General features: G+C 40.1%; 1 long non-coding RNA gene across 1 annotated transcript in view; it reads left to right on the forward strand.

Moving 5' to 3' along the window:
- Positions 1-1,318: 1,318 nt before the first annotated feature.
- The window catches only part of LOC134484522 (uncharacterized), a 34,439-nt gene continuing 20,552 nt past the window's right edge, over positions 1,319-15,205 (forward strand). Inside the window, exons 1-2 of the long non-coding RNA XR_010061971.1 lie at positions 1,319-1,519; positions 6,671-6,777. This is a non-coding gene — a long non-coding RNA (uncharacterized LOC134484522). The remainder of the gene's footprint in view (positions 1,520-6,670; positions 6,778-15,205) is intronic.

Consider the following 15,205-nt stretch of genomic DNA (forward strand, 5'->3'; position numbering starts at 1 on the left):
CCGAGCAAGTTTGCACCTCCAGGACTACTTACATGGACTCGGCACAAGTTCAGATGCCCAAAACCCTATGAAGACCAGAGATTCAAAAAACCTGATGCTCGTGTTACAGAAAACCTATAGAAACTCAAAGATCATATAAAGGCTTCAGTCAGTAAGAGGGCCCTAGACCCCAAGAGGTAACTGACTGAGAACAAGAAATGGACAGTTCCACTTCCTCTGAGGGTTCCTTAGGGCATGAGTAATCCACTGACCAAGGATAGCAGATCACTGAGTAACACACTGACCAGGGATACCAGAAGATCTGCTTTACATCCTGCTACTAGAAAAAAGAGTGGCCTCATCTTTAGTGCCCATTCTTGGGAAGATGAAAAAAAAAAAAAAAGCGGGTTATGTCTACTGGGTTTGAAAAAATCTGGACATTGACAGAAAAAATCTGGACAGTTGGTAGCCAGAGTGCCTGCAACATCTACAAACCACAGTACTGGAGAGAACAGTGAAAGTTTCAGAGAAAACCACACTGTACCTGGGCCACCTTCTGCTGACTCTTCTACTGACAAACTGGGCCAGGTAATATTCACACACATTCCAGGTTCCCAACATCATTCCCTATCTAGACATGGAGAACTTGGATCTCCCATTTTTCCCCAAGATGTTCCAATCCACCCAGGACATTCCGGAAATAACCAAATGTTTCCAATATTCAATAGGGTTTTTCGACATTTGTCCAGGTGTCCAAAATTCTTCCCATTGATCCTTAACGGAAAATCATATGTTCTCCTCTTCCAGAAGGAGTGTTTTTTTTTCTTCTATTTTCATTAACTTGCAAATTTATTATTTACATTTCAAATGTTATTCCCTTTCTAGGTTATAGGTTAACATTTTCCTAGCTCTTCCCACTCAGCTTCTATAGGGGTGATCCTAACCCGATCCACCCCCATATTACTTTCCTTCACTGGGGGTTTAGTCTTGGGAGGACCAAAGTCTTCCCCTTCCACTGGTGCCACTACTAGGCATTCAGTGATACCAATGATTTTGGAGTCCCGGGTTAGTTCATGTATAGTCTTTGGGTAGTAGCATGTAACCACTAATGAAGACAAGACAATTCTCTAGATTTAGAGAGATGGAGTATGTAAAGGTTTCCACTGTGTCACAAGAGACTCTCCTGGAAAAGGCACTCTTGAAACTGGTCAATATAAGGAAAGCTGTTCAGCAGGTAGGACATGGAGGTTCTCAGTGACATCATCATCATTAGGTCCTTCCCGAAAAATCTCTTGTAACCTGGAGAGCCCTAGCTCCTTCTGTGAGGTCAGAAGTGTTGTTGTGACACCACCTGCTTCTCAGATATTCCTTCAGTACATCTAGGGTTTGTAACTGGCCTTTAATTCAGAGTAAACAGCCATTTTTTAGGGAGAGCAAAGAGGATGAAAGGATCCGAGATGAGGAGAAGGAAGCTGCCCTTCTGTCATGGTATAAAAAAGGAAGAAATACATGGTCCACTGGAGAGCTCAGTGAATCCTGGGTAGGTGTTTAGTGTGTTCCCTGAACAGAAAGCCTTGATCTGACCCTTCCACATATGGGAATCAAGAGCTGTGAGCCTCTCAGAAGCATCTGGACTTCCCTGTTCTTATGGTTCCTGGAAGTCAGAGAGTTTATATCATTAATTTCTTTATTCCCAAAGCCAAGGGTTGGGAAGGGCACAGTTGATTTCCTGAGAGCTCATGGACTTTACTCTTTTTGAAAAGAAGAAAAAGGTCCTAAGGAAAAAGGGAGAGACAGGAATTGTGTACCTAGCTCAGAGAAAACTCCTCCATGGTTTGGATACCTATATTGCAGTTTGTGTCTGACACTGATATCTGGGAGAGAGAAGTGCTTCTAGTTGAGATTTCATCATCAGTCTTTCACTAGTATTACTCTGAATACCATTCCCTTACAGTAACCCTTTAGATTTCAATAGGTGAGATTAGGTAGCAGTTTCTTTTACTTCTTCCATTTTTTTTTTATTTTTTGGCAAAATTCATTGCTCATTTAATTGGATATTTCTATATTTACATTTCAAATGTTATTTTCTTTCCCAGTTTCCTGTCAATATGAGCCCTATCTGACCCCTCTCCCCTTCTTCTATAACCTCCCATACTGCACCTTGACATTCCCTTGAACTGGGAGTCAAACCTGGAAAGACCAAGGGCTTCTCCTTCTATTGGTGCCCAACAGGGTCATCCTCTGTTACATATGCAGTTGGAGCCATAATTCTGTCCATGCACAAAATATTGGGTTAGTACCAGAAATCTCTGGTTCTTTGGCATTGTTTTTCTTATGTAGTTGAAAGCCCCTTCAGTTCTGTTTGGAGCGACACTCTTGATGCCCTCCACTGTTGATGATATTATTATGGTTAGAATTTACTATCACTATTTTCATGGAAAATCCCCACCAAGCTGCAAAATAGTAATACACATTTGCTGGTAAAGAAAAAATAATACTATTTTAAAGTTGTCCTGCTGACTAATAATATGACAAACCTGTGACATTTCTGATACTTTGTGAACATCACCTTATTACCTGACCACACCAGTATTGTATGTTGATCCTGGGTAAATGTTTCTTACTTTTCCCTGCCCTCTGTTACCCCTGTTATGGTATAAATTCAGCCTTGGAGGAAAATAAAATTGCCGCCCTGGTCAGACTCCTGTCTTAACGTCATTATTTGTCCCAAGAACCCTTGTCCCAATTCTATTCCAGGCACCCTCTGATCTCTCACTTACAAAAGGCACCCAAGTTGCGGCTCTTTGAAGGTGTCCTGGAGGAGAAAGTCTTTCCCTATTAATAGGCTGGTCTGTCTTCTTTGTTTGTGGAAGACTTTGCTCCTTCTTGGACCTTTGGCTCCCACCCCTAACCCCCTCCCAGAGCTATTGCTGAGTGATGGGACAAGCATTCTACTCTCATCTTTTGTGACAGGACACAGAGAGTCATTCAGGACACAAAGAATAGGGCTATGGGGTCTTAAAGCACTTTGGTGCATCACAGGGACTGTGCTCCCTCCAGACCACAATTGGTTAAGAGATCAGAGGTAAGCTTGAGCAAGTCTGTGTTTTGTGTTCTGTGTTACTTTCTGTTTTGTCTCTGTGTCATGTTTCGCCTTTGTTTCATGCTGACTTGTGTTGTATGCCCCTGCTGTCTGAAGGGTTTGAGTCCCAACTGGAGAAGTTTTAGAGTCCACTTGGTGGTCGCTATTGGTCCTGTAAGGGGCTTATGGCTGTGACAGGTCGACTTGCTTGTTGTCACAGGCCAGAGAGGATGCTCTAGGAGGAGAAAGGAATATAGAGGACACTCTAGAGTCACATTGGGAGGTGGGATCAGATGTTCTGCCTCATCCCAGAAACAGCTAAGGTTAAGCTGCATTTTGGGCCAGGTATTGAAGGTAATGGGCATCTGTGGAATTCACTTATAGAATGCTTTTTCTTGGTCTTGTTTGTCTAGTTTTTTTCTTTGGTATTGTCGAGTGTCTTTTTTGGCTGTTGTTTCATTTTTGGACTTGGACTGATGATAGTGTTTGAAATCATGGAACTGTTTGCTTTCTTTCTCAAGAAGTTTTACTTGGTCTACTTGGTGCTTAACTTGGAAATAATTTGCTTGAGAGAAATTGTTTTCTGCCAGGGAACCTGCCTTATCTGCTGGCCCTATTGCAAGTGAGGAGTTGGTCTTCAGCATTAAGTCACCTTCCTTGTTAGTCATCATTGACATACACAGTGCCTCTGATCCTATTCCTGCAGCAGTCAGTTCTTACCCCTGTGGTCAAAATGCCCCAGGTTGGGAATCAGGGTAGTCCCGAAAATAGTTTCAGAAAGAGTCTGCAGCAGACTGTGAGGAACTTCTTTGTGCCAGACAGAAAAGGCTTTACTCTAGGATGACAAGAGGAGAAAGTCTTAGCACCGGCTCTTCAGCTTACTCCAACTGGAGGCTGTTGCCACGGTCAGGATCAATGTTTTCTTTTTCATGGCCCTCTAACTCAGTGAGGCGGCTTGGTGAACGGCTACCACTGCAGTCCTTGGAGGGCTATACTTCTATTAAAGATCAGTACTCCAATGTTAGTAATCTATTTATTGGTTGTAAGAGTCCGGAAACCCAACACAATTGTGACCAATGCCTCAGGAATGGTAGCCGAAAGCGTCCTTAAAACCAATTGCCTGTAACTATAGTTTACTCTATGATATCTGAGGCTTCAATCGGATAACACCCCCTGGGCAAGCCCCCCTTCAATTCTCAAATGCTATTTTCTCCTGGTCTTTTGGCGCAAGGTCATCTAGCATGTATGACAGCCTGGAAGAAACTTCCCCCTTAAAGTAGACGAACCATACAATTATTTTATCAGCCACTTGGCATCTAGCACTCAGTTCTTAACCATCTCTCTATCCTTTTGTTATTAATTCTTACTGGAAGCCTAGTGTCCTTCAGAGGCTGGGTCTCTTGATAGGCAGAGCCACTGAGCTGACTCTAAGGAGCTGAGCTGAGCTCAGGACAATCAAAGTCCAGAGAGACAGCCGGTAACAAACCAGCTGCCACTCTGCTCTCATTTTTGTTTCACAGGCACAAAGCTTGTGCCTGATTATGGGCTGGCCTTTTTGCCCCAAGAAAGCTGGCCCATTTAGCTGTATGACTGAATGCTATTTGTCACCTATCTGGTTGTTCCACGTGCTCTCACCATGTCACCCCCTAGCATTCTTGCCTGGCACCTCACCGCTGTTCTTAAGAATTTTATCACCCAAGACACTGTGTAATTTGACTTAAAATATATCCCATCCTGCTAATATGGATGTCCCAGATTCACATTCTGAAGGTACTAATTTTAAAACAAGGGATGGTACATTCCCCTAAATATTAAATTGATATACTTGGGGTCTTAGAACGTTTCAATCAGAGGTTGATACAGAGATTATAATTACTTTAAAATTGTTAAAAGATACAGTGCATTCTTACTGACCTGCTTTTGGGCAAAAAGATCCAAAGAAGGAGCCCAGCGAGGCACTTAACATGGCGTAAGGTACACGCGACTTCATCTACAGCCTGCATTCCACTCAAAGGACCTGCTTCCTCAAAGAACTGCATCGCTTCAAGAAGAATGAGAAACCTAACACCCACTCCAGGACAGCTAAATTATGTATTCTTCAAAAATGCAATACCATTCATAGGATTTGACTTTTTGGATAATGCAATTATGATTGTTGCAGGAACCCAAATTGTATTGTCTATTTGATTTATTTTGAGACTTTAAAAAATGTCAATCAGCATGCTATTTTTCCTTCTATGTATCAACACATTATTTATTTTTCAGTTAATGATGCTGTAAATTAATTATTTGGGGTTTGATTATTCCTTATTGGACATGCATGGGATACCTATTTATCTCCTTGTCTTTTGCTTATATATTTTGGCCCTTGGACATTTAATCATTTATCATCCTTGTTAAGTAACAGGGAGATAATATAACAACAAAACCTATTCACTTATATTATCATAGGCTAACTATCAACGATGCTTTGATGAGGGTCAAGTTCACCTACAAATCTCCATCCCAGTCCAGGGAAGGACATTTTTGTTCCTCAGTCAAATGAGGCCATCATTCTTTTTTGCCTACTGTCCTGATGCCTTTGCTGAAAAACCAAAAAATTCTCACCCCTGCGTGCAGAGCTGGACAGTCATTGATGGATAGAGAATGATATATTCATGAATAAATGGCCTAAGACAGGAGGGCCGACATTAGCTGCTGCCTTATCCCATGATGGGCCCTGGCTACAAGATTCTCTTGGCCATGTGACAAATAACACCCCAAGTTAGACAGACGCAGTTTCCAAGGGGTGCATTCCAGTACATGCATGGGCACTGGTCACTTTTACATTTGAATATATGTAAATTGGAGATGTTGGTTGCAATTCCCTTGAAGCCCTCCATTGTAGATGTTATTATTATGATTAGTATTAAGTATGACTGGGTTCATGGAAAATCCCCAGTCAGCTGCAGAAGACTAATACAAATCTGGTGGTCAAGAAAATAAAAATATGGTAATGTTGTCCTGCTGATTAATAATATGACAAACCTGTAAACTCTGTACCATCCTTTCAACATCAATCCGTGACCAAACAAATCATGTGTTTTGCCCTGCGTAAATGTTTCTTAGTTCCACCTCCCTCTGTTAACCCTCTTATGGTATAAATTCAGCCTTGGAGAAAAATAAAATTGACGCCTTTTTCAGACTCTTGTCTTGGCATCCTTCTTTGGTCCTTTGTCCCACATTCTCTGCCAGGTACCCTCAGAACCCTCACTTACACAGCATTTGTAATCCCTTCTCAAAATCTACCAACAACATATCAGTTGTCAGTAAACTAGTTTGCCACTAGCATTCACTTCTGTATTTGATATGCTCTAGCTGTCTCTCTTAGGAAGGAGCTATATCCGGTACCTGGCAGAATGCACTTCATAGCTTCATCACTCATATCTAGTTTTGAATATATATATATATATATATATATATATATATATATATATATTCAAATATATATATTTGGTGTCTCCTACAGCAATGAGGTTAGGTAGAATTTTAGCATGGATTGTGCGCAACTAGCTAAAGAATGTAGAATCCACAAATGACAATGGCAAATAATCTCACTCCTGTTCTTAGGAACCTATTGAGGTTGATGTTTAACTGGACCTCAAGCCATTCCTCTCACTGCCCATCCTCCTAAGTATGATGTATGGCCTGAAGAAATAATCATGGTGGGAACACAGGTAGGTAGATATGAGAGAACTGATACTTAATTGGAAATAGAACCACATTCTATAGTCAATGTTGTCCTTTGTTTTATTGATATCTGCTATTTTTTGGATAAAATAAGCATTTGGGAGTTTATCATTCGAAGTAGGTAGACAATATTTACATTGTTATATTCATTCTATTGCTAGACCCACATTGTTGCCAAAATCAATGAAAAAAAATGGAATTGGAAAACAGATTATTTGATAACACATTCTGGAATATATATATATATATATATATATATATATATTCCAGAATATATACACACACACACATAAATATATATATATATATATTCCAGAATATATATACGTATATAATATATATATATATATATATACACACATATATATATATACACACACATATATATATATATATATATGTATATATATATATATATATATATATATATATATATATATATATATATAAATTCCCCAATCAAGGAATGTTCAAATAGAAAATGAAATATAATATACACTCAATTAAAGGTCTGTAGGGTAAATACAGGTTTTTGGGAAACAAAGATAACCTAGGAATCTGAACTGTATATCACAGGAATGGACCTATTAATAGAATTATGATCCAGAAGAATCTCCTCCATCCTATGTTCCTAGATGTTTTCTACTCATGCCAAGCCCCTGAATAACTTTCTCCATTCAGACCATGTAAACACTAATACAGGAAAGAGAAGTATCTAGACTTAGAGAGATGAAGTTTGTAGTACATACAGGTTTCCACTGTGTCATAGGAGACACACCTGCAAATCACATTCTTGAATCTATTCAATGTACCTCTCCAATATTCCTTCAGTACATATAGGGTTTACTAATTGGCTGCTAATTCAGTGTAAAGGGCCATTTAGGAGGGAGGACAAAGAGGATGAAGAAATCAGAGGTGTGGAAAAGAAAGCTGGCCTTCTGTCTTGGTATAAAAAAAGGAAGATATGCATGGATTATGGGAAATCTCAGTCCTTGGTAGGAGTTGAGTATATTCACTTGAGACACAGACATGACCTTAGCCCTCCACATACGGAATTCAGGTGCTGGAGCCTATCAGAAGCATCCTGACTTCCCTGCTTCTAATGGTTCCTGGAAGTCAGAGAGTTTATATCATTAATATCTTTATCCAAAAGGCCAGGTGTTGTGAAGGACACTGTTCTTTTCCTTAGAACTCATCGTTTTTATTCTTTCTGCCCAGAAGAAAATGGTCCTAAGGAAGAAGTAAAAAACATGTATTGTATCCTCAGCTCAGAGGAAATTACTCAATTATTTGGATACTTATAGAGCAGTATGTTCTGATACTGGTATTTGAGAGAGAGAATTGCTCCAAATTTGGACTTCATCACCTCAGACTTTCCACTAGTATTATTCTGACTATAATTCCCTGATTGGGACCATTTGGATTACTGAGCCAATAGGTCTGATTAGCTGCGAATTTTCTTTTCTTTTCTTTCTTTAATTTTTTTTTATTTTTTTAGCAAATTTTATAGCATTTTTAAATGGGTATTTCTATATTTACATTTCAAATGTTATTTTCTTTCCCAGTTTCTTGTCCATAAGATTCCTAACTGGTCTTCTTACCCTTCTTCTATAACGCCTTTACTGAGCCTTGACATTCCCTTGAACTAGCAATAAAAACTAGGGAGAACCAAGGGCTTATCCTATCACTGATGCCCAAAATCACCATACTCTGCCACATATGCAGTTGGAGCCATAAGTCTGTCTATAAACAGTCTTTGAATATTGGTTTAGTACCAGAAAGCTCAGGTTAGTTGAACTTGTTTTTCTTATTTGGTTGAAAGTCCATTCAGTTCTTCAAATCCTTTCTCAACATCTACAAACAAGGGGTCTTTTTTCAGTTATCTGGTTTGCCACTAGCAATCACTTCTGTATTTGACATGCTCTGGCTGTCTCTCTAATGAAAGATCTATAACTGTTTATTGGCAGAATGCACATTTTAGCTTCATCAATCTTATCCAGTTTTGGTGCCTGATTTTATATATATATATATAAAATGGCTCCTACAACTATGAATTTTAGTGGAATATTTACATGGATTCTGTGCAATTAGGTCAAGAATATAGGATCCACAAATGACAATGCCAAATAGATTCCTTCCTGTTCTTATGAACCTGCTGAAGTTGAGGTTTCACTGGACCTCAAGCAATACATTTTGCTGCACATCCCCCTGAAACTGACGTTTGGACTGAAAAACTCTCATGTCTTGCCCTGGGAATACAGGAAGATAGATATTAGAGAAAAGATATGTAATAGAACTATAGAACTGCATTCTATAGTCATTGTTTTCTTTGCTTAACTGATGTCTGTTAATCTTTGGATATTATAATGATTTGGGAGTTGATCATTTGAAGTAGTACACAATATTTCCACTGTTATATTCACGCTATAGCTGGGTCAAGTTTGTTTACCAAATTTATTGCAAAAAATGGAATTCGAAAAATGAAATTTTTGAGTACTCATGCAGGAATATATAGAATGTCCCCTGTCAATGAATGTACAATCAAAAAATGTAACAAAATATCCAGTAAATTAAAGGTCTGTAGGGAAAATATTGGCACATGGGAAACTGAGAAAACCTAGGGATTTGAATTGTATTTCACAGGATTGGACGTGGGAATGAAATTAATCTCCAGAAGAATCTCCTTCACTCCTTGTTCCTAGATATTTTCTACCCATGCTAAGCCCTTGCCTAACTTTCTCCATTCAGAGCATGTGACCACTAATGAAGCAGAGAAATCTCTAGCTTTAGAGAGATGTAGCATGTGAAGTTTACCCTGTGTCAAAGGGGACACTACTGGAAAGGGCACACTTGAAACTGGTCAATGTAAGGAAAGCTGTTTAGCAGGTAGGCCATGGCAGTTCTCAGTGACCTCATCATTAGGCCCTCCACGAAAAATCCCTTGTATCCTGGAGAGCCCTAGCTTCTTCTGTGACGAAAAAGTGTTGCTTCGTCAGCAATTGTCTCTCAGATATTCCTTCCATATATCTATGATTTACTGATTGGCCTCTAATTCAGAGTAAAGAGCCATTTGGGAGGGTGAACAAACAGGATTAAGAGATCAGAGATGGGGAGAAGGAAGCTGGTCTTTTGTCTTGGTATAAAAGAAAAAAGAAACATGTGGTTCTTGGGAAAACACCCTGGGAAGATGGCTTTAGTTTTTTTGATCTCTGGTTTAACTGTGATCTTGGAGAAGTTGCTGAACATTCTAAAGACCTTTGGGCAGATGGTAAAGTTTCTAGATACCCCTTTTTTATTTCATTGGTCCTGGGGATTGTACGGCTGATGGTAAATGTTTCCCAGGAAGACTGCTAAGCCAGATTGATTTTTGGATGCTTTAGAAGACATGGAATATTTCTGATATACTTGGGCTGATGGCACAAGGTCTAAAAGATATTTTTCGATGTGGACTTTCCCTCAGACCTTTGAAAATATAAAAAAAGCTTTTGTAATTTTGAAGTCTAATTTGCACAATGACAAATCACTTTGAGCATGGACAACACTTACTGGAGCCCTAGAGTAGTGTGAAGAAATTCCCTGAAACCCTGGGCAGACCGTGAACATGCATTTTGGTAGAAAAGTGAGTTTCTTGAGCACCTTGGGACAATATGGAATGTCCAGTATGCCCTTGTAAGGATTGGCAACTTTCCAAAATTCCTTCGTCATTTTTGGAAAATTCAAAGGGCCTATGGACAGATGGAGAATGTGTGGGACTCACCTGAGGAGTAGTTGTATCTTTTGGTGTCTCTTTGTTTCCAGAAGATGACACAATATCCCAATTCACAACTGTCTTCCTCAGAGGAGAAAGTTCTCAAGACTCCATCCGAAGGATCAAATCTTAACCCTGTGTTTCTAGAGACTGGATGCTTATGGTCCACTATGGTAGAGGGAGAATGCAATCTATTTCTTCCCAGAGTGCACATGTGATATAAATCTACTTGGGTAGACAGGGATAGTTGTAAAGCATGCTGTTCAGGTGCAGTAGATCCTCAGACATCCTTCTCAGATGAGGAAGGTCTTAATGTATCATGTATATGTGTAGAAATCCTGACTGTGACATCAGAATGGTGGTTAGGTATTAGAGCTACCTCTGAAGATATGACTTCTTCTAGAGCATCATGGACATATGTGAAAGATCTGGGAGCCTCATGAGCAGATAAGGATGTTTCTACACATCATTGTGTAATTGTGGAAGTTCCAAGAAAATTTTCTTCTGCGGGAGAAATGGAATCAGACTTTCATATAGAAGTGTCAGGTTCCCTAGCCTGCTTGATAGGCAAAACGGCTTCGAAGGCACCTTCAGGAGATAAGGTAAAATCCAGAGCCTTAGAAGTATTTTGCAGATGTTCTGGGTCTGCTTGTGTGTATAAAGAAGGACTGGATACCCTTTGGGAATATTTGGAAGAGTCTGTAGCGTCTTTTGTGTTTGTGGATGTTGGCTGAGCTTGAGGAGATTAAGAAGTTCGTATAGACACCTGTGAAGTTAGCAGAGGTCATATCCATTCTTTTGCACAAATGCAATCCAAGCAATCCCTTTCCTCAGCTGTTGAGGATGGTACAGACACTGGTATTTCGTTATCATGTTCCCCCACTCCTGGTTCATATATGGTTGAATCCATAACCTTCTCTACAGATGGAATATGTCCTAGAACATCTTTTGTACATGTGTCACATCGGCAAGCCATTTCTACATATGTGGCTGTGGGTAGAACTCCTTTTGTAGATGTTTCTTCTCTCACAGTCTCTTTAAGAGATAGAGTACTACTCAGAGAATTCTGCTAAGTTTTGGGAAATGCTACCATCTCTGCTGTATATGTGGAAAAATTTGGAGCCTCTCCTTACAGGACAGAATGACCTAGAGTCCCTTGAGGAGGTAGGGGATGTTGTATCTTCTCTGCACTTTGTATAAATATGGAGTCTGCATGGCTCATTGACTGTGTGTTGTGATAAACTTGGTTCTTTTGGGCCTGATGACAAGTCAGGAGGGACCTTTTCGGTGGTAGAGGATATTTGAATAATTCTCTGTTGTATAGTGACATTGTAAGTACTGGGGGAAATGGTGAGGGTGCTAGATCATATTTTTTATATGCTGAAGGCACAAGAGTTCCTTTGGTGGACTTAGAATTTTCTACCACATCTTGCTTGGGTATGGAACACTGAAGAGCCCCTACTGAAATTGTCAATGGTCCTTGATCTAATGTTGTACATGCAGAAAGTTTTGTCTCTGCTTGGGCTGGTATGTGCGTTATGAGTTTCACTTTGGGATTTGTGACTGCACTTTGTCACTCTGGACCATAAGTGATGATTTAATCTCATTTTTAATAGTGTAGGGCTTTTAAGTTCCTCTTGGTTTAATAGGGAAGTTCTGAAACCCCCTTTTTCAGCAGAATCAGGTTTAAAATTCGCTTTACCCTAAGCAGATTGCATTAGGCACTTTGATGTAGATTGGGGACATCTTTGACTGTCTTTCGGATTGGACATAGCTCTCTGCCCTGCTTTGGCAGCTATCAACGGTATTAAAGTCTCCGGTGGAGAGGGGGCATGTATTAATCCATTTGTGGAATATGAATAATCACTGAGATTACCTTTAAGAGAAGTAGTTTTGCAGCCCTCTTTTTCTGATGGGGCCTGTTGTACCTCCCCTTGACCAGAGGGGTCTTGTCCATCACACTTTGGAGGAGAATTGGAATGATTAGAGACCTACAGGATAGGGAATGAACATTTGAAACTCCTCTGGAATCTCTGTGTGACAGAGAGCTGATCACCCAGAAGAGTGGGCAATACTGGGACCTCAGGGAAGGAGAGACTGCCACTTCTGTCCACCTGTGCTGACATCCCTAGCCCAAGAGGAAACTGCACAGTGCCTCTGGATAGATGAATATAGTAGGAGTCAAAGTACAGGAGCCCTGCAGTCCAAACTGCATCTTTATCTGGTTTAGTCCAAAATGCATCCTACACCCAAATCTCATGGGATTGGAAGACTTAGAGCATCAGAGGGGTGGAAACCCCTGAAAACCACCCAGCTCCAACTGGGCCTCCTGTGCATAGGGACCTAGGAGCAGTAGGGGTAGGACATTTCTGCTTGTGGCTCTCATAGAGAGCTGAAAGTCAGCTGTGGAATGACTTCTGGCCTGAGACCAGTGGTAAATCCAACTTTTCTGCTCTAAGTGACCTGACTGGTGGACTCAGAACAAGCAAAGGCAGAACTCTTCTGGGACCAGGCACTTCCAGTTTCTAGCTTTCTCCTGAAACTCGTCATCCCGGCCCAGAGCTCCCTGCTCCTAGACGCTGTGGGAGAGAGAGCTGATTATCCAGTATTGTGCACAATACTGAGCCTACAAGGAAAAGAGGATCCCATGTCTTCCCACTGTTACCCACATCTCTGGCCCCAGACAAAAGAGCATAGTGCTACTGGACCCAGGAATATAGAGGAGTAAAACTGTAGGAGCACCATGTCCCAGACTGTGCCTGGATCTGAAATGAACTGGATGAATAGCTCACTGCACACAAATCCAGAGGGTGGGGGAACTATACTTTCAGAGGAGCGGACACTCCTGGGAAACCAGAGGATACTATTCTATCCCCAAATTCCTGTCTCAAGAGGGAAACACCTTGTGCCTTCTGTGCCCCCACCCGCACAGAAGGACCTAGGAGAAGTATGTGAATTTCCTTCTGGTTCCTGCCCACAGGGAGAGCTGAAAGCCAGTAGACAGGAGAAACTACTCGGCTGAGAGCAGAATACTCTGTTCCCATAACTGGCTAAAAGAAATCAGGAAAACAGGTTTACAGCCGTCCTGACACACGAGCATACAGGACTGTCAAGCCACTGTCATAAAGAGCAAGACAAGCTAACTCTAGAGACAACCTGATGGCTAGAGACAAGAACAGGAACTCAAACAACAGTAATCTAGACTACTTAGGCTCATTCAGAGCCCAAATCTCCCACAAAAGCAAACACTGGATATCCAAACACACCAGAGAAGCAAGATCTAGATTTAAGTTCACATTTTATCATAACCATGGGGGATGTTAAGAAGTTCATAAACAACTTCCGTAAGAAAATACAGGACAGTAAAAAAATACAGAAGTAAACAGGTAGAATCCCATAAAGAGGGAACAAAAAGGTACCTTAAGAACTACTGGGAAAACAACAAAACAGGAGAAGGAAATGAACAAAACCGTCCCGGAATTAAAAATGGAAATAGAAACAATAAAGAAACACAGAAGAAGACAACCCTGAAGATGGAAAACCTAGGACAGAGACCAGGAGTCACAGATGTTAGAATCACCAACAGTATAAAAGAGATAGCACACATAATCTAATGAGCAGAAGATTCCATAGAAAACATTGACACAACTGTCAAAGATAATGTAAAACCGAAAAAAACTCCTAGCCCAAAACATACAGGAAATCCAGGACACAATGAGAAGATAAAACCTAAAGATAACAGGATGGAAGAGAGTGAAGACTGCCAACATCAAGGGACAGTAATATCTTCAACAAAATTATAAAAGATAACTTCCATAATCTAAAGGAAGAGATGTCCATAAACATACACAAAGCCTACCGAACTCGAACTCCAAATAGACTGGAATGGAAAAGGAAATAATCCAATCACATAAAAGTCAAAACACCAAATTCACAAAAGAAATATAAATATTAAAAGCAGTAAAGGGAAAGGTTAAATAACATATAAAGGCAAAGCTGTCAGAATTCCACCAGAATTCTCACCAGAGACTATGAAACCCAGAAGATCTTGGACAGATGTCATACAAACACTAAGAGAACATAAAGGCCAGCCCAGGTTACTGTATCTAGCAAAACTCTCAATTAACATAGCTGGAGAAACCAAGATATTCCATGACAAAACCAAATTTACACAATATATTTTTACATATCGAGTAAGACAAAGGAAACTAACTGGTAAACCCCAATACAAGGAGTCAGGTAAAATCATAGATAAAGCAAGAAATTAATCTTTTCACAACAAAACAAAGAGAAGCACACAAACGTAAACTAACCTTCAATATGAAAATAAGAGAAAGTTACCATCACTAATCCTTAATATCTCTCAACTTCAATGGACACAATTTTCCACTAAAAATACACAGATTGACAAACTTGATATGTAATGAGGACCCAGCGTTTTAAACTACAGGAAACACACTTCAGAGACAAAGACAGACACTACCTTAGAGTAAAAGGCTGGATAAATACTTTCCAAGCAAATTGTCTGAAGAAGCAAGCTGGAGTAGTGATTCTAATATCATATAAAATCTACTTTCAACCAAAAGTCATTAAAAATCATAAGGAAGGACACTTCATATTCATCAAAGGAAAAATCCACCAAGATGAACTCTAAATCATAAATATCT

Source organism: Rattus norvegicus, chromosome Y (genome assembly GCF_036323735.1).
Source record: "Rattus norvegicus strain BN/NHsdMcwi chromosome Y, GRCr8, whole genome shotgun sequence".
Taxonomy (NCBI): Eukaryota; Metazoa; Chordata; class Mammalia; order Rodentia; family Muridae; genus Rattus; species Rattus norvegicus.